Below are 23,488 nucleotides of genomic sequence, written 5' to 3' on the forward strand. Positions count from 1 at the left end.
AGCACTGGGGCAATTCAAAAGATTATTTAAGACACACACACACACACACACCCTCCAACCTGAACACTCATCCAAGGAACCTCCAGCTGCACAGAGAGAGAAGTAAAGTGGCTGAGGACTGAGGAAAGCGAACAGGAGAACAGCTGCCCTGAAGGGAAATGGGGAGGTCAAGGAAGAGTGGGGGTGGGGCTCAGAATTTCCAACAATTCCCCTCTCTCTCTGGCCGCTCGTTCAAACCCCAAGACATGGCCACACCAAGAAGAAAGGACCAGAGCCCCTTGACACTAAATGGGGGACCCCCAGGGGTCCCCTAGCAGTGAGAAGAATGAGAATGACCAGGAGGTGCTTTGGTAAGAGAGTCCTAAAAACCAACCTTCACCCCCATGGATTACCACATCCCCTGGAGGCGGCAGAGTGCTATCTCAGCCATCGTGTGTCTCTTGGTATGGCTTTGGGCTATGCCACTCGGAGCATCTCAACAGACCAGCAACCAAATACCCGCCACCTTCACAAGCCCCCCACTCCACATCCTCTAGAGCCTGGCATGCACTGGCCCAAGAGCTTGTGATTTTGAAACCCAGGCCTGCCCTCACATGGGGTAGCTAGTGTTGCTGCCCCATTCTAGAATGCAGAATGTAGAGCAGAAGAAACTCCAATTAATTATCCTTTTTGAAGAGAAAGCTCTCGCCATCTGCCTCCTGGGACAAGGTGAGGATGACTGAAATAATTAATTGAGAGGAGCTCTGTGTCCTGGGAGTCTGAGCACGGTGAGTGCCAGCCCCATTTATCGTCATTAGTGGCAGGATTGATATATATGTTCCTTGGGGCTTCATTAAGAAGATTAAATATACAAATCATATTTTTCACGTGTCAACTGATCTTGGGATTTGATGTTTATCACCTAGAAAACGATCACGACATGCCCCTTCCAGGGTGACCCCTGCCTCCTGTGAGGGCCTGGGAAATGGACAATGCTACAGCAGTTCCTCTCAACGCCTGAGCATGAGTTTATCAGTTCAGGGCATCAACAGGCCTGAAGGAGGCAAAAGCCCTCCCCGGGCCCCCAATATCGCCAAAGGCTGGAGATGAGAGGAGGAGGAGGAGAAGAATTTTAAAAGTTAGAGATTGCTGTAGACTGTTTTTCCTCTTGAAAGCAATTCCTGAAAAAAATGCCTGAAACTTTGATTACAACCAACAGTGCTTTGTTGGTGAGTTTTATTTATTTATTTATTTATTTATTTAAGAACAATGATTTATTCCAGAAAGCTTTCAAATTAGGAAAAGGATGATACTAAAAATTAACAAAGAATTGTACTAAAATCCACAAGGTAAAAAGATATATGACCATCCCGGGTCAGGTTCAAATGGCACTTTTGGTGAAATTCACCATCCACTTTATTCAGGGGGGAGAAATATTCAATAGTAGGAATAGAAGTGTAGGAATATGCTCCGATAATGCCAAGATCACAGTTTTCACTGCTGTATTCTAATAGCTGGTGCAGTTTCCCAAAGTGGGGATACAGGCACCCACTACGTGTGTGTGTGTGTGTGTGTGTGTGTGTGTGTGTGTGTGTGCAGGGATAATCCTGGAGGGCCAAAGAAGCATGGGTGCTGCTGGCTATGACCTCTCTTATTCACTTAAGTGGATTTCCAGGGGAATGTGGAGCATCTGTCTGTGAAACGTCTGGTAGGCTGTAGAGCTTGGGACCCTCTGATCTAGCTTAAAGACCCCTTTTTGGGGACTAAAGAAGTATTAGCATTATGAACATATGTGTGTGTGTGTGTGTGTGTTCCCTTACATGAAATCACATCATTTTGCTTCTAAGTTTCTTTTTCCATTATCTCTACTATATTGCAAAAATCTCGGCTATACCATATTAATATGTAATTTCAGTCATTTTCTTGCAATGTTACCAAGAGGATGAGGTCGCCAGGAAGCTGAAGTGGCAATGGGAGATAAGCAGCCGAGAGAGGGATGCTGTCACACACCCACACAGGCAGACGCACCGGCCATTCTCTGCTGTGAACATCTCCCAGGGAAGTAAGACACATACAAAGTATTTCTGCCATTACGCCTTTTTTTCCAGTTTAGTGTCTCTCTATTCCATACTTACAATTTGCAAATGCTTGAACCACATTTTCTGAGATAAATGTTTAACTTCTATCTGGAAGAGATTCTGTCTTTTTAAACATGACAGTCGGCATGTCACCTTCCTAAGGAAACCTGGGGCTTGTCTGCAGGGCAGTGCTGGCTTGGGGCTAGTTTAGTCTCACAGAAGAGACACAGCAAGGAGAGGGACTGAGAAGCTGCTGCCTTCTGGCTGTGCTTGGGCGGAGCTTCAGAGGGTAAGGCACTGGGGCCAGAGAGGAAGCACAGCAAGGACATGTGTCTTATGGGCAGTTGAGGCAGGTGTGAATCCCCAGCACCCCACGTGGTCCCCTGGGCACTGCCAGGAGTGATCCTTGAGTACAGAGCCTGGAGTAAGTCCTGAGTATCCACACAAAACAACAACAAAACCCTTAAAATTAAAACAAAACAAGACTAGATATTTCTGATACCCTAAAAGAGAAAATTCAGCCTCCCTCAAGAAAATAAAAATCAAAAATAAGTATGACTGAAACATAAGCATGAAAGTTTGTAAGTCTGTCACTGTATCTCATGGTGATTCATTTAAAAATAAAAAAATAAAAAAATTTTTTTAAATTAAAAATATCTAGTCAGAATAAAACAGACAATGAATAAAGAGTTCTTTATTCAAACGATACGGAGGCCGTAGGTATTGTGCGCATTAGGTCATCTCATTCTCATAACAATCCAGGAAAAGATCGGAGAGAAATGGGAAAATGGGCCAGAGAAACGCCTCAAATGGCTGAGGAATCTTTCCCACACCGAAGGCCTGGGCTTGCGTGATGCTCTGCCAGCCTGCCCACAGCTAGACAGTGACAACCAACAAACACCCACAATGTGGAGAGTGAGTTCCCCAAAGGCAGGCGAGCAGGAAGGCGTGCCGAGTGGCCCCTGGAATCTGAGGTCAGGAGACCCCGACCTCTCTTGTCCCTCGGGTGTCAGGGTCTCAGGATGTGAGAATCAACAATGAACTTTTTATTTTTCTATTGGTTTCTGGGGATACACCCAGCCATGCTCAGGGCTTACTCCTGGCTCTGCACCCAGGAATTACTCCTGGCAGTGGTCAGGGAACCATATGGGATGCCGGGGATTGAACCTGGGTCAGCTGTTGCAAGGCAAGCACCCTACATGCTGTTCTCTCTCTCTGGCCCCTGCCGAAGATGAGTTTTTTTAAAACACACACACACACACACACACACACACACACACACACACAAATACACAGAAAGTCTCCTAGGTCACATAATAAACAATTCTCAACTGTAATTTTTTGGGAAAATATGTAAAGTGAGAAAAAAAGTTATTATAGGATTCACCACCACTCCCTTGTGGGGGAGGGGCTTATTACGTCTCTCCCATAATCCACATCTACGTTTCTTTCTTTCTTTGTTTTTTTGCTCCTTGGTTCATACCCGCTGATGCTCAGGGGTTCCTCCTGGTTCTGCACTCAGAAATTATTTCTGGCAGTGCTCAGGGGGACCATAAAGGATGGTCTAGGAATCGAACCCAGGTCAGCTGTGTGCAAGGTAAACACCCTATCTGCGGTACTTTCTCTCCAGTCCCGACGTTTAGTTCCTAATAAATATCCTAATAAATTTTTAAAACAAATACCTCATTTTATGTCTACAGGATTCAGTTAAGCTGAGAAATGTTCTATCCCTAAGCCTTTTGGGGGAGGGATGGTGAGGTCTGGGGCCACACCCTGCTGTGCTCAGGGCCAAACTCCTGGTTCTGTGCTCAGGGATCACTCCTGGAAGGCCTCACACAACCATATGTGGTGCCAAGGATTGAACCAGATTTGGGCAAGTACCAGGACGCGCCTTTCCCACACACTATGGCTCTGGCCCCACCTGTGAACTCTTTTGAGAAACCAAAACATCGTAACTTTTTCTAAGTCTTTTTGAGAGAAAACTGTGGGGTGGAGAAGCATAACTGCCCGTGCCCGGGGCTCCCACTGGTACAGTGGAGATGGACGCGGCGTCTGCATGGGAAGTACCTGCTCCAGCCCCTGCACCATTCCTGACCACCTGGCTCCAAGCATGCTAGCTTAGGAAAGTCTCTTCGGCCAAAACACCTGAAGTCCTGCTCTCTTCCTGGTGCGTAGGCATCTTGTGAGTTACGGGATATTTCAGAAAGAGCTCTAAGGTGTGGTAAGTATTTTTCCTAACAAGTTCTTAAAAATGGGAAAGATCGCTCACTTGATAAAAAAAAATGAATAACCCTGTATTTTTGTACAAATACTTAGTTTCCTGGCAAGCTCCCCATGGTGTATTCGATATGCCAAAAACAGTAACAACAAGACTCACAATGGAGACGTTATTGGTGCCCGCTCGAGCAAATTGATGAACAATGGGAGGACAGTGCTACAGTGCTACTTAGTTTCCCAAGAAAAGTGAGAGTTCTGGGTAGATACGAGTTTTCAGGCTGCCACTAACCCCACCATGCTGTGGGGGGTCTTTTAAAGGAGCTTGGTGACATCGCTTCAATTGTGGAGACAGAAAAGAATGTAAAAGGTGGGATGGCTAGAGAATCCAGCAAGGAGCGCCTCCTGTACTGGAGAAGAGATGGGGAAAAGACAGTTCCTCTCCACAAGGGATTGCCCTGCCACAGAGGCAGGGTGAGATGGGAGGGATGGGGGTGGGAGGGATATTATCCATGGTGGTGGAAAATGGGCACTGGTGGAGGGATGGGTATCTGATCATTGTATAATTGAAACCCAAGCACAAAAAATTGTAAATCTACAACTGTACCTCATGGTGTTTCACTAAAAATAAAAAATAAATTAAAAAAATGCAAAAAAAAAAAAGATAGTTCCTCTCTCCCATGCACGGGCAATCTGCGGAACCACAGCTTTGTGAACAGCCTAGAAGGTTCCGGGTGGAGATGGGGAGGAGACACGAAGATGTTCTAAACTTAGACAATGGGCCGGAGCGATAGTACAATGGGGAGGGCATTTATTTGTCTTGCATGTGGCTGCCCCGGGTTTGGTCCCCAGCATCCCATATGGTCCCCGGGGGCACTGCCAGGAGTAACTTCTGAGTGCAGAGCCAGGAGTAACCCCTGAGCACTGCCGGGTGTGACCTAAGAAGCCAAAATAAAATAAAATTAGATAGCATTGATGTTTGCAAAATTATGTAATCATACTAAACATGACTTAATAATGCCCTATAAGAGCTTTTTACAGAGATGGGGAGATAGTGCCATGCACAGGGAACGTGTCCAGCACGTGTGAGGCCTGAGACAAAGCATCAACACTGCATAAGCCCCAGGCACCCCCTCCCAGACCCCACAATTTTCATGTGGACATTAACATTTTATATAGTTTATTTTATAATCTAATTATATACTTGAGAACCACTATGATTAGAACAATGCAATTATTTAAAATAGGTTAATCATCACGTAGGATGCTAGGGGAAATATTCAGCCTACCGAGAAGAGTTGTTTCTGAGGAACTAGAAGATGAAGCACGAGCCCACACTTGGTTTGGATTTTCTGAGCTCTCTAATCCCTGTAAAGTGCAGCACTTACCCAGGGAGCAATCCTTCAGCAGGGATTCCAAAATAGCTCACGTTTCTGTTTTCCACCGACAAGATCAAGAACCAGTCAATGAAGCACAAACTGTTTTAACACAGCCTGTGTAAGCTGTGCTCCAAAAATAAACTCGTAACTAAATAACATGAAGTGACAAAAATCAGATGATTTTCCTAATAGGATTCATCAGAATTTACTATGAGTTAGATATATAAGGGTGGGGGAAGATGGTCTGTTTTCTTTCTCAGTTTGAAAAATAAAAGTTACTTTGGGGCTGGGGAGACCATTCAAAGGGACGAAGCCCAGCCCTGTGTGGATGTGAGGACCTGAGCAACACCTCAGAACGGGTGGCCCCCAAGTGCCACCAGACGCGGCTTGGCCTGAGCAGCACCACCTCTACAGGCCCTAGCATCAAGTCCTCTGGGATGGTTGCCCCAAGGATTGAGGATAAAAGACAAAATCAGTCACTTTATTTAAAAAATGGGGAGGGGGTTTTTGTGCCGTACTCAGTGGTGCTCAGGGGCCACGGCCTGCTCTGTGCTCTGTGCTCATGGGACCACATGCTCCAGGTAGTGAAGAGGCTGGCCACAGGACCAGTAACCCCAGCACTTTCTACTGGGCTCCGAAACAAGCCACTTTTAGTGGCAGGGCAGACAGCTTACCACTTGTTGAAATGAATACTTATTTACACAGAGCAAATATTAGCTGTGCACACTGGAAAACAATACGTGGTGGGACAGGGAGTAGCTCACAGGGGGAAGGTAATCTGCGATCTCCACAGAACGGCTGAATGACAACTCAGCCTCAGGCAACTGTTTCAGGCAAATCTGACCCGAAGAGGCACCACAGGAACACTCGGTTTTCTCCAATATCCCTGTTCTATAATATTGACGAGAAGAAATAGTCCCACCCAATGTTGAATGAAATGATGTTATTTTCCTCTAAGTCTGCCCTTACATTCTGCTTACGGTTTTCAAGAACCTATCAATGCCATAAGGTGAGAACTTATTTCCTGTCCCTTTGCTAAAATTTAATTTGCAAAATCTACCACAAAGACACAACTCCCAAGACGTTCCTGCGGGATGTCTTAAACCCTGGCTTCTAGTTCTGAGCCATTCATCTCTCTGGTGGTTGTAGAATTCTGACAATCAGATCTGATTCTAGCATATTCTGAAAAGAGGGGTAGACTTGCTGGGAGTGATTTGAGTGTGGTGTGAGGCACAAGGGGAGGTGAGTGAATGGCTGAATGGCAGATGGGAGCTGAGAGTGAGGAGGGAGGGAGGAGGAAATGACAGGCAAGGATGTTCTGAGCGCGGGAAGCAGATCTCAGGCCAAGGATTAACTAAACAATCCATTAGACTTCCTTTGGGACAGGCGTTAAACCAGAGGTTGGCAGCATTCAGGGGTTGAGTGAAAAGTCTCCCTTTTCTCCAAATCCTGGCTTTCAACTGTCCCAAACCTTCCGTTCCAGGCACATCCCTGATCCCTTAAGAGTTGGCATCCCATGGGCCTGAGCAATAATACAGAGGGGAGGGCATTTGTCTTGCATGTGGCTGACCTGGGTTCGATCCCTGGCATCCCGTATGTTCCCCTTAACAACTCCAGGAGAAACTTCTGAGTGCAAAGCCAGGAGTAACCCCTGAGCATCACTGAGTGTGACCCCCAAAAGCAAACAAAAAACAAAAACAACAGTTGGCATCCCTTTAAAAATAATAAATTTAGAAAAAAGAGTGGACATTCCAGTCTCAGAGTGATAGTACATCGGGTAGGGTATTTGCCTTGCATGTGGCTGACCCGGGTTCAGTCCCGGGCATCTCATATGGTCCTCTCCACCAACCAGGAATAATTTCTGAGAGCAGAGCTGGGACTAACGCCTGAGCATTGCTGAATGTGGTCCAACGCCCCCACCCGCAATGAGTTGGCATACCATATAGTCCCTTGACTATTGCCAGGAGTATCCCCTGAGCATCACTGGAAGTGGCCCCCAAATAAAAAGTTTCTGAGGACAAAGGCACACAGCAGTGCTCAGAACAATCCTCTGAGCATCCCTGGTTGTGCTGAGAGAACCATAGCCATGTTGGGGATCAAACCCAGATTGGCCACATGCAAGGCAAGCACCGTACATGCTGGGCTATGAGGTGTTCTGGGGACCGACCTTCTCCGCACTACTCTCTGGACCCTAGTGGCAGTGAAAAGCAACTGGCCCAGGGCGGGATCTGGCCTGGCCTTACCTGCCCATCTACTTGAGCGAGAGAGAAGGGAGGTGTCGGTTTCATACACACGCATGTGTTGGCTTTTCAAAGGGACCATCAGGCTGTCGATTGACGGGACAACAGATGAGATGTCCTTTGATTCCCACAGCCCCTGCTCTGGCCTGGCCCTGGGCACCTGTGGCTGCCTCTGTTTCAGGTGCCCACCAAAGCAGCTGCCCTTGTTTAGCACAACCAGCCCGTGGCTCTGTCGACAAGGGGAGCTGCACAGCGGCGGGCTTACTGCGGCCCATCTCGAGATTTCTATTTTTTTTTTTTAAGTTAGGAGTGATTTATATGCCTAGAAACAGACTCCCTCAGGTTCTCATGTGTTTTAATCTGTAGCAGCAGGAGAAGAAATATCCCGAAGAGGCTTCTAAAAATCCCTAAAAAAATAGATATATTTTCTACCAAAGTTTTTTGGTATTTAGCACTGGGGATACCAAAAACTTTTTGGTAGAAAATATAGCTTTTTTTTTTTTGGTATTTAGCACTGGGCATGGAACTCTGTGCCAGACTGTTTTCACTTGGGGCGCCCCAGAGTGGGGAGGTTGAGAGCCTTCCCTGCCCCAAGAAACCCAACTCTGGCAGCCGACCTCCACTACCCAACCGCTGCCATGTTCCAGGCCACTTTCCGGACACATCATAAGATACTATCTACCCATTTTCCATAATTTCCACACCATATCTGATGGGGTTCAGACATTAGGCAACAAATCATAGGCAACAAATCATATATAATATATATATTTCTCCGAGAGGTATATATATAGAGAGCCCAGCAAGCTACCGAGAATATCCCGCCCACATGGGCATAGCCTGGCAAGCTTCCCATCGCGTATTCGATAGCCAAAAACAGTAACGATAACAGGTCTCATTTCCCTGACCCTGAAAGAGCCTCCACTCATTGGGAAAGATAAGGAGAGGCTGCTAAAATCTCAGGGCTGGGAGGAATAGAGAAGTTACTGGCACCCACTAGAAAAAATCGACGAACAACAGGATAAAAAAAAAAAAAAACACTGGGGATTGACTCCAGAGCCACAATTCCAGCCCCTTGAAGGGTTTTTCTTTTTATGAAAGATGTTTAAGGGATTGAAGAGAAGGCACAGCAAATATAGTGCTGGCTTGCACGCTGTTGATGGAGTTTAACCTGCCGCATCCCTGCTCCCCATCTGGCCCTCACTCACTGCCAGGAGGAAGCCCCCGAGTACCTGCGGGCGTGCATCTCCAGGCACCCCCTAAATGAAAAAATGTAAGATTGCTATTACAGCTTATATTCCCTCCTAACAACAGTGGCTCATCTAAGAAAGAAACTGAGAATAACAGCTGAATATCATGCTTCACAAACTGCCAACACCATCTAAATGATAGTTATGATCTCATCTAAGTAATAGATCACAAAGTCAGCCTTCTACTTCTTTGTTAGAAATAAGTATCTTAAAAAAGTTTGATATCCTATTATCACAGGGAAAAAAAATAGACAACATCTTTTTAAAAGTTTTTACCAATTCTCTCTATATTTTTTAAAGTTCCTTTATTTGAATTCCTTGGGCTGGAGCGATAGCACAGCGGTAGGGCATTTGCCTTGTGCACAGGCAGCCCGGCCGAGCCGTGTTCGATTCCTTCATCCCTCTCAGAGAGTCCGGCAAGCTACCGAGAGTATCTTGCCCGCATGGCAAAGCCTGGCAAGCTACCTGTGACGTATTCAATATGCCAAACACAGTAACAAGTCTCACGATGGAGACATTACTGGGCCTGCTCGAGCAAATCAATGAATAACAGGAGGCCTGTGACCGTGATTTGAATTTCTTCAGTATTTTAGAACCATACCTATTGTTACACCCCCCCCCCCCCCCCCCCGTAATTTGGTGAGGGAACTGCACACATATTTGACAGAACTTCAAAAGAAGTGCAGAGAGATTATAAGCAGGTGGCTCCATGGGTCTTAAAATAGCTGGAAACTTTCTGCTTAGTGGTACATGAGAAGAGAAGATCACTATTTTGTTTTGAGGTTTGAGTGAAATCACCTCAACTAGCATCTACAGAAAGGAGCTAAGTGAATAATCTGCTCTGTGGGAGCAGAGGCAGAACATTTCACCGAGCGAGCGGCAGTTGTGGTTCCGAGGTGACAGCAGAGGGCAGACAACTGGAGAGCAACCGGCTGCTGTGGTGGAAATAACACCTAGACACACTTTTTTTTTTTAATGTAAGTTCCCTGGGGAGGTTGACAGTCTGAAATTAGACATTGGGATATGTATTTAAAATAGAACAGTTGACTGGTTATTACATTGATGCTGAGTGCTTAGTGCCAACGCAACAAACTCAAGAAATAGCTTAATACAGCCCGAGAGACTCAGGGACATGCTTCCTGGTAGCAAATTAAACACACACACACACACACACACACACACACACACACACACACACCATGGGGAAGCTTCTGGAACATGCAGGCCTTGGGAGAGGCAGAGAAGCAGGAGAGAGCCCTAGCCCAGCAGCAAGGGGGAAAAAGAAAAAGAAAGGAGAGGCACCTGGAAGGGCTGCAGAGAGCCTGCGCTTCCTGTGTTAAGTGCACTGCAAAGGCAGGTATGGATGTATCCTACTGGGACTGGACAGCGTCCAGGGAGAAGGTACTTGCCTGCTCCACTTGACCCTGGCTGCATTCCCAGCTCCATACACGGCCCCCGAGAACCTCCACGAGTGATCTCTGCACCAGAGCAGGGACTAAGCCCTGAGTACTGCCAGGTGCACCCCCTCTCCCCGCTAAAGACCAAAAGACTATATCGTACTCACCTGGGCTACCTGCTAATTAAGGCTTTCGTGAAAACAGTTGGCTGTAAATTTTCTCTAGTTGCTTTCAAATGACTGTCCGAACTGGCCCGTGCTAGAACAAAGTCAGTGGGTTCTAGATTCTTCTAGAAATCAAACCACTATATCATGTTTGAATAAATTGTCTCCCTAAAAATTATTTCACCAAGGTCTTTTCTCCAGATAAGCTAATTCAAATTCATATACCAAAATTTTGCTTCTTGAGTGAAAACCACACCCCCCCATCCAATCCAACAAGGCCTGGCACATGGGACAATTTTAAAGATGAAAACCCCGAGTCTAACAGAATGCCATCCTGACAGCTATAAGGAATACAGGTGACTTACACTGCTTTCTAAATAGAGCTCTAAAATATTTATTTGGTTTTCACTGGAATAAATCAAGGAAAAGAAGAAATTCATGATGTGTTCATTTCTTCCCATTTAACCAGAAAGTCTGTGTATTAAGAATATTCATTTGCAGGAAATGAAAGCTAGTTCATACACCACAGGATTTAAATGATGCTGTAGGAAATACTAGTGGCTACACATCTGGATATTGAGAATGAATGCCAACAGACTTAAGGTCTGCTCGAGGAAACTAGATTCTTTAGAAGTAAATCCCGCTGTATTTAGCAAGAGCAATGATCCAAGAACCGTCCATGGTGTCAAAATGTTTTGACACATTTCTGAGAGCTGGTAGAACAGCTCACTCAGGACCTTTGTTTCCAGGTGAAACCAAAGGTGCCGGTTCATGAAGCTGCAGAGCACAAACCCTAAGGAATTCATGTGTCTTCTGTGGCCTAGTCCTTTAAATGTTCCCTAGTGGAAGGTGAAGCAGAAGCAGCTGAGGGCTTGATAGAGGAGGTGCAGGGAAGGCTTGCATCTTTAATCCTGCAGTGACAGAGCCAACTGTCTACTTCCCATAAGCAAAACTCCCGGACAGGCTCCAAGCGCATTCTTCCTGCTGCTTTTAGGAATATGCCTCCATTTCAGAAGACATTTAGCTCTGTTATACACAGCGTTTCCTCCAGGAGATCACAAGAAAAGGACGGAAAAGAGTTTGGAAATAAAAGCGATGAGAAAACAACAAACAAGAGAAAGAAATGATGAAGAAAGGCAAATCTGCTATCAGCACACTATTGGCTCTTAGGGGGTCCAAGTCAGACACTCTTGGTAAAAAAGGGGTGGGTGGTGCTTTAGGGGTGCAAAGAGGCAATTGGGGTGAATCTCAGCCTTGACGTGTTGCCTCCAGCTCCTGTTACTGTGAATGATACAGTGATAGACTTGAGGGCTCTAACATAACTGACAAATAAGTGGAGAAGGAAGATGGGATGCGTAGATATTGGAAAGCTAAGACAAAAGCATCCTGCCTTGGGCAGCCACATGGTGAACCAAAAGGTACTCTGGTCAGTGGAGTGAGTTACCACTGACTTCAAGCACACGTGGAAATAATGACACAGAACTAATGAACAAAACAAGACAAGATCAGCTCTTAAACTCCAAGGACAAAATAACTATCACCATCAGGGAAAGGGGAAGCAAGGTGGAGAAATGGCAAGAAACAGATGACCTGCCTGGTAGTGGGTAATGAGCAGAACAACACAGACAGACGTCTATATGCAAGTCTGGACCCTCAAACCTCCAGAATGCTCCAGGTTATTCTTCATTTGTACACATTTCTTCAACTGAGGAAAACCCACTCATTCAGATGGAAAGAAAAACCAAGGCAGAGGGTTAGATGTAGGTGGCATTACACAATATCGAATACCAGTCTGAAACATTTCTACTGGGGAAGAGCAAACACCAGCGTGAACCGTAATTCAAGTTAAACTAGCCTGCTAATAAGTCATATTCTGCTTAGTAGAATTTCTTAGTAAACAAATAACATTATAAATATAAATTCCATTACCACCTTGACTATACGATAATTCGGATAACGTAGTTAATCAAGGTTTTCATGTGGAGACGTGGCTTTCATCTTTGTCTGCTAAAGCAACTTCTTACTCTTCTGTTCTTTGTAAGGGCAGGAGACTTCAGGAACCTAATCCTTGAAGCTCACCCTCAAACGCCTCCGTGAGCCTGGAAAGAGGGAAGGGGAACACACCATGTCTGCAGGGTTACTGAGGGGAGGAGCAGAGACCAAGCAGGGAGGGACAGAGACAGAGAAGTTGCCCCTGGCCTGTCTGGTCTGTCTCAGAGCCAAAACTCATGTCCTTAATTTAGTTTGGGAGCCAATTTTGCCCTGTGGCAGATCCTGGGAAAGAGAATTCCTGAGTTTTAAGTATCTCCCGATTACGACTAAGGAAACTGCCTACAGAATGTCTCACTGACAGAAATACAGAAGTCTCTACCGTGCTAGAACTCATGGGTAAGAACACTGGAAAGTTAACCTGGTTAACCTGAAACGATGCCCACAAAAGCTTTTAAACTGTAATCAGAAAGAAGCATGAGAATAAAATGTTGGTAGGATTGTAAACTGACACAATTTTTTTTTATTAGTGAAATACCATGAGGTACAGTTATAGACTTATTTTTAGACAAATTTTTGTGCTTGGGTTTCAGTTATACAATGATCAAGTACCCATCCCTCCACCAGTGCCCATTTTCCACCACCACAGGTCCCAGTCTTCCTCCCACCCCCCATCCCCCCCATTCCACCCTGACTCTGTGGCAGGGCATTCCCTTTTGTTCTCTCTCTCCTTTTGGGTGTTGTGGTTTGCAAAAGAGACAATGGGTGACAATCATGTTTGGTCTATAGTCTACTTTCAGCATGCTTCTCCCAGCCTGGGAGGATCCTCCCAACACCCTTTATTTGGTGCTCCCTTCTCTATCTGAAATCCCTTTTCCCCTAGCACGTGTGGCTGGCCTCCAAGCCATGGAGCAAAATTCCTGATACTAACCTTGGCCACTCTTGGGTGTTAGTCTCCTATTTAGTTACTTTATGTTCCCCAGATCAGACACAATTTTTTAACATCTCTTTTAAACACAATGAACTTAAAATGGTTAAGACACATAATGCTCAAAACAAAACTGTATGACATAGAACTTATTTTGGGAGAAATTTTAAGTCTAGAAAACATCTGAAAGCATATTCAGCTAAACATGAAACATCTAAACATCTTAGAGCATCCAAGAAACACATTAAACTTATTGTTTAAAATACAGCATCAGGTTTTCTGTGGCAGTGTGTTTGTGTGTGCATGTGTGTTATGTATGTAATATTGCTACTGGTCATTAGAAACTTTCCAAGGTTCACACAATCCAGTGACCAAACTCAAGACGAGCAATGCTCAGGGGTTAGGCGGGCGGTTACTGTGGCCTCACTGCAGAGATACAGAAAGGTGGGGGAAAACCATGAGGGCCACCACGGGAGACAGTGGCCCCTGGCCTGGCCCCTGCTGAACTGGGCTCTCTCTGCCAAGGAGGAACACAGAAATAAAAAGTCTGGCTTACCTTATTAAGTAACCCCCATTTTCCAGAAGGCCTTAAAAAAGATCAATGAGCAATAAAAACAACCTTTGTAAACTGGAGAAGAGCCTGAAAGAATATTGTATGTTTGGCAAAACCATAAGCTAGGCAGAAGTAAAAGTGAAAAGGAAACTCTAATCATCGACATGAAATAGGAGGAGAATTTGTAAGGGGTTTCAAAAGTTAAGGATCTAGAAGTGAAAACGGAAAAGAAAATCACAGGGGTGGTGGTGGGGGCTCAGCCAGCAGTGCTCAGGGGTTCTTCCTGACTTGGCTCAGGTACTCTGGGGACTCTACCTGCTTCCTGGGATCAAAGTGAGGTCAGCTGCATGCAGGGAAAGTGCTTTGCAAGTCTGTACTTTCTCTCTGGACCTATAGAAACAAATTTCTTAGAGCAAAACTCTTTAAAAAAAAATGAAATGCCAAACTTTATGGATCAGTATTGAACTGAAAGTCAGCGCAGTAGTAATCCGGCTCACTTGGCCCTGGTCTGTGCTCAGCAATAGATGATTCCAGAGTAGTTTTCTACAGCGAAGGTGGTTCAGAGAAACTGGCCAGCATAGAGCACGGTCTCCAAGCTGGCCAGCAGGCTGGGAGGGAGTCAGGAAATGCCCTCAGCTCGATGTTCAATTAGCATCAGGAAGCTAAAGGATGTAATTCCATCTTTAATCTTATTTCTGTGAAATCTAATTCTCATTGATGACCCCACATAAACATAAGTTTTTGACTATAAATAATCACTTGAAATTGTATTTTTAAATAGATATGTATAAGAACATTCTTTGGTGGTGGTGGTGGTGATTTTCAGGTCACACCCAGTGATGTGGAGGGGACACTCCAGGTGTGGTCAGAGGGACCACGTCCCCTTGTGGATCAAAGCCCGGATTCTCTCAGGTCAGGTTTGCTGAGCTAGCTCTATGGGCCCCCAAATACTTCTGAAACTGGAACAAAGGAACAGCCTAAAACTGAAGCTTCTATTTCGTGATTTCTGCATTATTGTTTTGTGGGATTTTTTTCTTCCCTTCTAAACAGCCTCCAGTGAGCAGGCTAGAGGGATAGTACAATGCGTAAGGCACTTGTCTTGCACTGGGTCAACCTAGATTTGATCCCTGGCACCTCACATGGTCCCCAAGCACCTCCCCCACCCCAAACAATAAAACCCAACAAAACATCAGACCTGTTCCACTGAAAGGAAAATATTCTGATGAGCCTCATCAGTGATTATTCCCATGGGAAATCCTTCTCTTTCCTCCCTCTCTTGAGCCTTTTCAAGGTTTGATCCCAGATATCTTATGTCAATGTTTCAGAACTTGCTTTGTGAAAGCAGAATAGCCGGTCTGGCATTTCTCTTTATTGATGGTACCTTTTGTAACATAAATGTCAAATTAATTTTTTTTAAAGAACCAGACCTTAATGCCATTGCTCTAGCAAGTAAATGCACATCAGTCGTTCCCTAAGAACTCCCCACTGCCAGGCTTCCAGGGGCCACCTGCCAGGGTCCACAGGACTGACCGCTGAGCCTCGGCCAGCCTGGCAGCCTCTGCTGCTGGTTTTACATTTGAGTCCGTGGGTTTACCGTGGGCCCATTTTCCTTCACAACAGCAGCTAATTCTAGTACATTTGCCAGGTGAGCCATCCCTAGGTTAGGGGATGACAGCCCTGAGCAGTGGAAGCCCCATGTATGACATTTTCCCTTCCCTTTGCGCTGTTCAAGTAAAAAGCTCCCACCTGTGCAGAGGGGGGCGCTGTACCTGCCCATCCATCCCCCCTCACTCCCCACTACTAGCTGGTGGGTCGCTGCTGTTTCTTCCCCTTGCTGAGAACCTGCGTTCCCAGCGAGAGTGACTTTCTGCGCCCTGCACCTGCAATATTCCCTCCTCTGGAGCTTTCCGCCCTAATCTTTCTGCAGCCTGGCCTCTTGGCCTCTCCCACTTTCTCCCACGCTCCAGTCTCAGGTAAACGGGACTTTCCTGAGAAACTGCTCCAGCTCCAACTCTCACTGCCCAGAGGCCACAAAGCCGGGCAAGTAAGTCCCCACGTATTACTCCCAGCTCGTGAGAAACGAACTGTCCTCCCTGGGGTTGTTTTTATTTTTTATGTATATATTTTTCATGTCAGACGGGTAATGTGCCAAATGCATAACAAGATCTAAGGGAGGCACACATCACACAAACATGTGAGCACCCAATCATCATGCTTACCAGCTGGAACAGGATCTCCTGGGGTTCAATGGCCAACATTTTCCTGGGACAATAGTATGGATGCCACTCAATCTGTGCCTTCTGACTTTTATATTAGATGATTACATAACCTCTTGGAAATTATGTTCTTTAGGTACAAATCAGTTTTAGTTCAAAGATTTCTTACCAACAGTAAGAAAATCCACTAAATGACTTGAACATTGCATTTAACAATCAAAGTTTTTCAAATGGAATTTGGTTTCTGGCAAAAATCTGGCTGTAAAAAGGGCGGAGACAAAATATGAGAGAAAAAAGAAGTCCCCCAAACCCTAAAGCAAGACCCTCAATTCTTATTGTACATAAATGTCAGAAATGACCAGAAAACCATGCCATTTAATTCTAAAAGGGGCACTAACTTCTGAAAACACGAAGGCAGTCAGCAAGGCCATTACTGTGCTTTGACAGATGACTGCCTAAGTCAGCAGATTTTATCTGCTGAGATTTTCACTGAAGCACAATCGGAAACCTATATTTCAAGACCAGTTGTCAGTTTTCTAGGAAATGCTGGTCTTTGCATAGTTTTCCTGGTAGGAAAAAAAAATAACAAGATCGTGCATAATAACCAAGTAGAACCCTTTCTCAGAGGCTGTAACAAGTCCCATTTATACTGCAAAGCAAATCATTTTCATGGTGGCTCTCTGGATTTCGCTTTTGGCTTGTAGGGTCCATCGCCTGGCAGTGCTGAACTGAGTGGTGCCAGGAGTCAAATTCGGTGCCTTGAATATACCAGGCAGTTGCTTTACCATTTGAGCTCCCTCTGCAGCCCAAGCTCTGTAGTTAATTTAATTTAGAAAATTGGAAGGGGAAGGGATGTCGGATGACAAATATGTATTTTAAATAATTCTATCAACACTATGGTTAGGTAAAGCTAATTGCAAATTACCATTATACTATATTCTCTCTACCCTGCAAAAGTTAGCACTGGATTGGTTAAGTGTTTAAACGTTTTTGAATCTATATCCTATGAATGATGAAATGATTGTGATGTGACCACACTTAAGTATAAGAACTCTGGTCCGCACTAACCTAAATGCGCTACTTAGTGTATTTAACCTTTCATTTCTCTAAGATACATGGTTCTATTCCCACGTCTGACAGTTGAGCACAGTGAGGGGAAGTAAAGTGCCCGGGGACACCAGCCAACGAGTCCGGGACCAGGATTAGGAGCTGTACGGTTCTGAGGCACTACGTCATTCTATGCTTTTTGGAAAAACTAAATTTAACCTGAGCATGTGACTTCAGGAGGAATTCTCACAGAAGAGACGAGAGCACGGCCAGTGAGCTCAGGAGCTTATCAGAGCCTGATCTCCTCCCCTGATTCCTCCTGACACAGTGAGAAGGTTCCAGAATCAACAGGGCTGACTGACATTTCCTTATGGCTGTGAGTCCCAGGCGGGGACAACTCACCTCCCTGACCTTTTCCATGGATATTCACTCTCAGGTCAGGGTCGAGAAGTGCTCCAGAGCAGAGGAGTTGGCCAGGTTTGGCGTATCATAAAGGGCAAGGGGAAGAAAGCTGTGGAGAAGATCAAAACCCCTTCAGAGATGGCACAGGCCGAGCACAGTGACACGGCCCGGACCCACACTCGCTCACTAGAGAGCTCTGTTTTCCTTTCCACCCTCAAGGGTTTCGAGAGTCTCATCTGAAATCTGGTTCTGCAGCTTGAGATGTTGAAAAACTAATGAAGTCTTGGCACAGCGCTGCATCAGAAGTGAAGAGAGCAGAATCCTTATCTCTGTTTGCCCACAAACAAGCCAGGAGGAACCCTGGGCGGGGAATGTAGCAACCTGGAGTTTCAGCTCTTTCATTTACTCCAACCTTGAAATTTGACAAATTTCCAAAACCCTCTGCTACTAAAAAATGCACCTACTAGGTAAAAAGTAATGTTGTTGATCTTACCAAGATTGTTAAAGAGACAAACAAAAATCCAGCTTGTCAGTAAGAAGTCAGGGCAAGTCACTGAGTCATCGATCAGTACACGAAATGCGTATGAAACTGAGGTCTCCACTCAGTAAAATATTACACTGATTCTATCTTTATAAAATGGTACAAACATGGAGCAAATAACATGATATACTCTAATTTTTCTACCAAAAAAATTAAGGAGTACATGAATCCAGGGCCACTCCAGGTATTTTTCCGTAGGGCTCAGAACATCATGAGTTTGCTCCTTCCTAAGGATAATAAAAGTTTTTCCCTTAAATTTTGTTTGTGCTCTATTTAGTTATTTTTAGAAAGGAGCTTTACTGTCATAAAAATATTGAGTTGGGATTTTGGGGGGTATTTTAATATAGTTCGGTATTTATAAATAAAGGGTAACAGGTGCAAGTAGATTTGTTAAGATAATTGATAACCACTGGGCCCCTCAGCACGTATTCGCTAAGATCGGGAACAAACTGAACACCGGTTCAACAGGGATGGCAACATCACGGGGTTTTGTAACCGAAGGCCCAGGTTCCAATACCTATGGGTAATCTCCTTGGTCCTCGGTTTCTTCTGCCTCAATTGTCTCATTGTCTCAAATAAATGACCATGGGAACCTGAGAGAGAACACAGCAGGAATGGTGCCTGCCTTTAGCAACCGTAGGTAATGCACCCGCCTTGCACATGGAGACCCAGTTTGATCCTTGGCACCCCCAAAGATTCTTCAAAACCACCAGAAGTGGTCCCTGAGCAGAGAGCTCAGTCCCAGAGTGAGGGCAAAGCACTGAAGCCACAGCAAAATAATCAAATAAGGGACTGTGGTAAGTGATGACCACCTGTATATTACTATTAGATAAACAAACATTTCTCTTAGAGCGTCATTCCTTGTGCTCAAAAAGCACATTGTCAGAATCAGCCACATGAAAATGGAAATAAATTCAGAGATGTGTCATCCATCAGGTCCACTAACTAGTTATGCAGCTGAACAGAGTATGAAGATTATTCGGGGGGACCTAATGCGACCCCCTGAGTATGTTAGCCTAACATGCTGTAGGGACAAACTAAAGGACTAACTAAAGTATGTTAGCCCTTCCATACAAAGACTAACACCAATTCCCTAAGATCTTAATAAAGAACAACTGCTCACAGGATACTTAGTAAATATTAAGAACACTTTAAAATTGAAAATAGATGGGGATATGACTCAGTGGTAGAGCACATGCCTCCCATGCATAAGTATATGGATGTGGACCCCAAATTAGGAACTACAATGCAAATTAATATAGACTATACCTATATTTAGACATGTATACCAATCTCTAAAATAGTATCTGGAAGGACCAGCTCTGAAATATGTAAAAGGGAAAAGTAGAAATATGCAAAGCAGGCTGAAATTGTTTGATTTAAAAAGTGAAGTAATAGCAAGATTTCTAGACAGATAACCTACAGTATCAAAGAAGATTAAGTTTCTATGGTGACGGATTAATTAGGAATCCTACATTAGTATTTTTTCCGGGATATTAAACTACTGTGGTGATAACCATGGTGTATCTCTCTTATTCTCTCTCTCTCTCTCTCCTCTCTCTCTCTCTCTGATCTACATAACTGGAAAAGCAGTTGGTCATATGTTAGAGCTTAATTAAAATAACAAACTCCTACCTCAAATATTTTTCGGATAAATAAACAAGGTAAGTGAACAGCACCAATGTTTATTTGGATCACTTTTGATTCAAAATCAAAAGTGCTGCGACTTCTGCATTTGAAAACAAGTCAGGCTTCTTCAGTATTCTTACAAATAATGACAGTGTTCTGTCAAATAACATTCTTCTGATAAAGACAGAAAGTCTACATTCGTGGGGAAAATTCTAGTTCTTTCTACAAGAAGTCGAATTAAAAGCAGGTCCTCCAGCCCACATTCTCCACTTGATTACTGCAGCCGCCTACTGGGCCAGAGAGATGGCCCAACGAGTCGGAGCACTTGTCTCAGCTGACCCTGAGTGTCACTTGGTTCCCAGCACTGCTGAGTGTGCTCCACAAATCAAAAGGAAAATAAAATAAACCCAAGGGAAGTTACAGTGCTTGAAAGAACAGACCCGGGGTCTGAGCCAGTTTCCTCCTTTGCCTCGGGGCCGCCCAGGCATTTAGTGTTGCAGCGTTTGCTGCATGCAGCTGCCACCGCAGTCGACTGCCAGCCGAGCAGGTGTGAGGCCTCTGCACCCACCTGGGTCGGTGTCACTGGCTGCTGGCCATGCGCTCACCCCAGAGGCACCTGAGGCCTGAAGATGTCCGCTCACGCACTCCAACGGGCCATTTTCCAAGGATCCCTGGGCGCTTTCTTCTCTAATGAGTCAGTCCGCAGAACTGCAATTTTCCATGGGATTCAAGGCCCCTGGATTTCGCAAGCCTGACACGCCATGGTTCTCTCTGGTGGCAGCATTCTTCTACTGTATACTTCAGATCAAAAAACAGAGGTCTAACATAGGTGTGAAAACAAACTGTCAGGGGTCAGGGAGATAGTTCAAGAAGTACAGCACATGCCTTGCATGTGTGTGGCCTGAAGTTTTCTCTTTGGCACTACATGGCAGCCCGGCACCACTAGAGCTGGCCCTGATGCCCTTAACAACCACCAGCCAGAGCAATAAGCTGTCAGGTCCCACCACTGAGTCAAGCATCAAGAATCCCTGAGTGGGGCCGGAGCATAGGACACTGGGCAGGACACTTGCCTTGCATGCAGCTGATCCAGGTTCGACCACCAGCATCCCATATCGTCCCCTGAGCCCCGCCAGGAGTAACCCCTGAGCACTACCACATATGGCCCTAAACAAACAAACATATTCACTGAGTGGTTCCCCCACACCCCAACTCCCCCAGCACCATGGAGTGTGACCCCAAACAAACAAAAATCGAACAAAAATAGAACACTGCTGAGACCTTGGAAATCTCCAGGCAAATCTCATGATTAATCTCCACTCCCCACACAATCCTGATGGCGTTGCTCGAGTTGCAAACACTTTTCAAAGCACATCATGCTTGGAGAGATTTTTTAAAGGGCGTTCTAATTAGGCCTTCTTCACTTGCCGCTCTCAAGATGATTGTTTTCTTTTTTGGTTTCTGGGCCACACCCGGCTGCACTCAGGGCTTTACTCCTGGCTCTGTGCTCAGGAACCACTCCTGGTGGAGCCCGGGGGACGGAACTATTTGGGTTACGGGGGACAGAACCAGAATCAGCCACATGCACAGTGAGTGCCGTGCCCACCATACCGTTCCTCCGGCCTCCTCAGAATGATTCTCATTTATTTTAGATGAATCCCTGAAAACTCAGTTTTCACACCTCAGTTTTCACACCTGGCGATGCTCAGGGCTTACTCCTGGCTCTGCTCTCAGGAATTACTCCTGGCAACGCTAGGGGGACGCTATGGAAACCTGGGACTACTGCATGCATCGCAAATGCCCTCCCCGCTGTGCTATTGCTCCGGCCTCTTCTTTCCTCTCTTGGGGGGTCCCCTTCACTGCCTTCCCAGTCAGTATCCAGCCCCCCTTCAGAGCTGGCGAGAGGGTGAAGGATGCCCTGGCAGCATGGCAGAGCAGGGGCTGCCCCATAGGTGTGTGGTCTCCCGGGCTGAGTGCGGACTAGCACTGCCCCAGGCGGGAGAGACTGAAAGCTAAAGAAAACTCAGCAAGGAGGTGGGAGAGAGCCAGGACAGGCCCAGAGCTCATGTTGGTCACCGGCAGGGCAGGGCTCTGAGAGCCGGGTCCCTTTTTATAGTCAGAACACCCCACTTTCCCTGCCCCAAGGGCAACAGACTTTTTTGCCCATGAGTCACCCTGGGATGCTCCCCACCTCCCCGGGCGGTCTGAGTCTCTTGGCTGGTCTGCTAGTGAAGGGACTTCCTCACACACACCAGCCGCCCCCGCCTGCTGACACCCTGCAGCTGGCTCCGGCTCCCGTGGTGTCGTGTGAATGTTTATCCTGCTCCCCGGTAACTTGTAAGAGGGACATTTCCTGGAAACATCGCAGATGGACGTTTCTGTGTGAGGTGTTTAGAGTGTCTGAGTCACTCCCGTTGCCTGGGAACCCGTTTGTTTGGCAGGGGGGCGACGCAGACGCAGAGCAGATATTTACGCAGCACGACTGGCAATTCTGCGCTTAACCCTGACATGCTCCTACCCAGAGCACGCTGGCAGCGAGATGTCCTCAGTTCTCCTCATTTTGGGGGCTCAGAGACACAAGACTGTGCTGAAAACCAAGCGGTCCCTTGCAGCTGAAGGCAGAAGCTACATTATTTTCCCTACCGAGTTCTAAAGAAAATCTTGAAGACAGGAAGTAATGATGGAACCCTTCCATACAAATGTGAGCTGGGATTATATGCCTTGTTCTCCCTGTAACAGTCCTTTCTCTGGTGAATCCAGTTCATGGAACATATTCCTAAAAAGCAAGGCATCAATTCTGACCTCACAGATGAAGAATTTTTTCCAGAAACCCAAAGGTTGACTCATTTGGTGGGCCACATTCCAGACCCTGGAGAGTCATTATACCCATACCCACTCACACCTGTCTGTTTACCGGAAAGAAGGATGAGTAACAAAACGAGTGGTGGTTTCACAGTGAAACCGGTCTCTAGAACCGAAGACGTCACAGTTGGCCTGAGGCCATTGTACTGAATTTTGTCTTCAAACCTAAATTAGGTTGTGTGCCTAGATGATTCTGTGAATTAAAAAATCTAGAATATTAAAAAAAAAGTAATGTGGAGTTCATGCCCAATTCAATCAGCTTAATCAATGGCTGAATAAATAGCAGTACTCCTACATTTAAAGAAAATCTAGAATAAAACACTCTGGACTTGTAACTCCTGTGAATTCTCCACCAGTTTATTTCTAGACCCCTAAGAGTTTATGCATCTATCATTCCTTCCAGTCCTTCCTCTGTTTTAGCCAAAGAAGACGTGGTTTAAAAAAAATGTACACAGGGGCACACCTACTGGAGTCTGGGTTTTTATTTTTTTTTAACCTTCTTTTCCAGCCATGTCTTTCTGTAGACGCTAAGAAGTAGGAGTTTGCCTTAATGTTATCAGAAAGTCCATTCATAAAATTTAATGCTCAGGCTAAAAGATACAAGGTAATTTAGAAAATTTTAT

At 45.5% G+C, this 23,488-nt stretch overlaps 1 protein-coding gene and 1 non-coding gene across 2 annotated transcripts in view; both read right to left on the reverse strand.

The window, feature by feature from the left end:
* The window catches only part of SGMS2 (sphingomyelin synthase 2), a 76,803-nt gene that overhangs the window by 20,767 nt on the left and 32,548 nt on the right, over window positions 1-23,488 (reverse strand). The gene's annotated exons all lie outside the window — the stretch shown is intronic.
* On the reverse strand, window positions 16,302-16,405 carry LOC130023830 (small nucleolar RNA U13). Its single transcript, XR_008792499.1, has one exon. It is a non-coding gene; the product is annotated as a small nucleolar RNA U13 (small nucleolar RNA).

The sequence above is a fragment of the Sorex fumeus genome, unplaced genomic scaffold, assembly GCF_029834395.1.
Source record: "Sorex fumeus unplaced genomic scaffold, SorFum_2.1 ptg000024l, whole genome shotgun sequence".
Lineage (NCBI taxonomy): Eukaryota > Metazoa > Chordata > Mammalia > Eulipotyphla > Soricidae > Sorex > Sorex fumeus.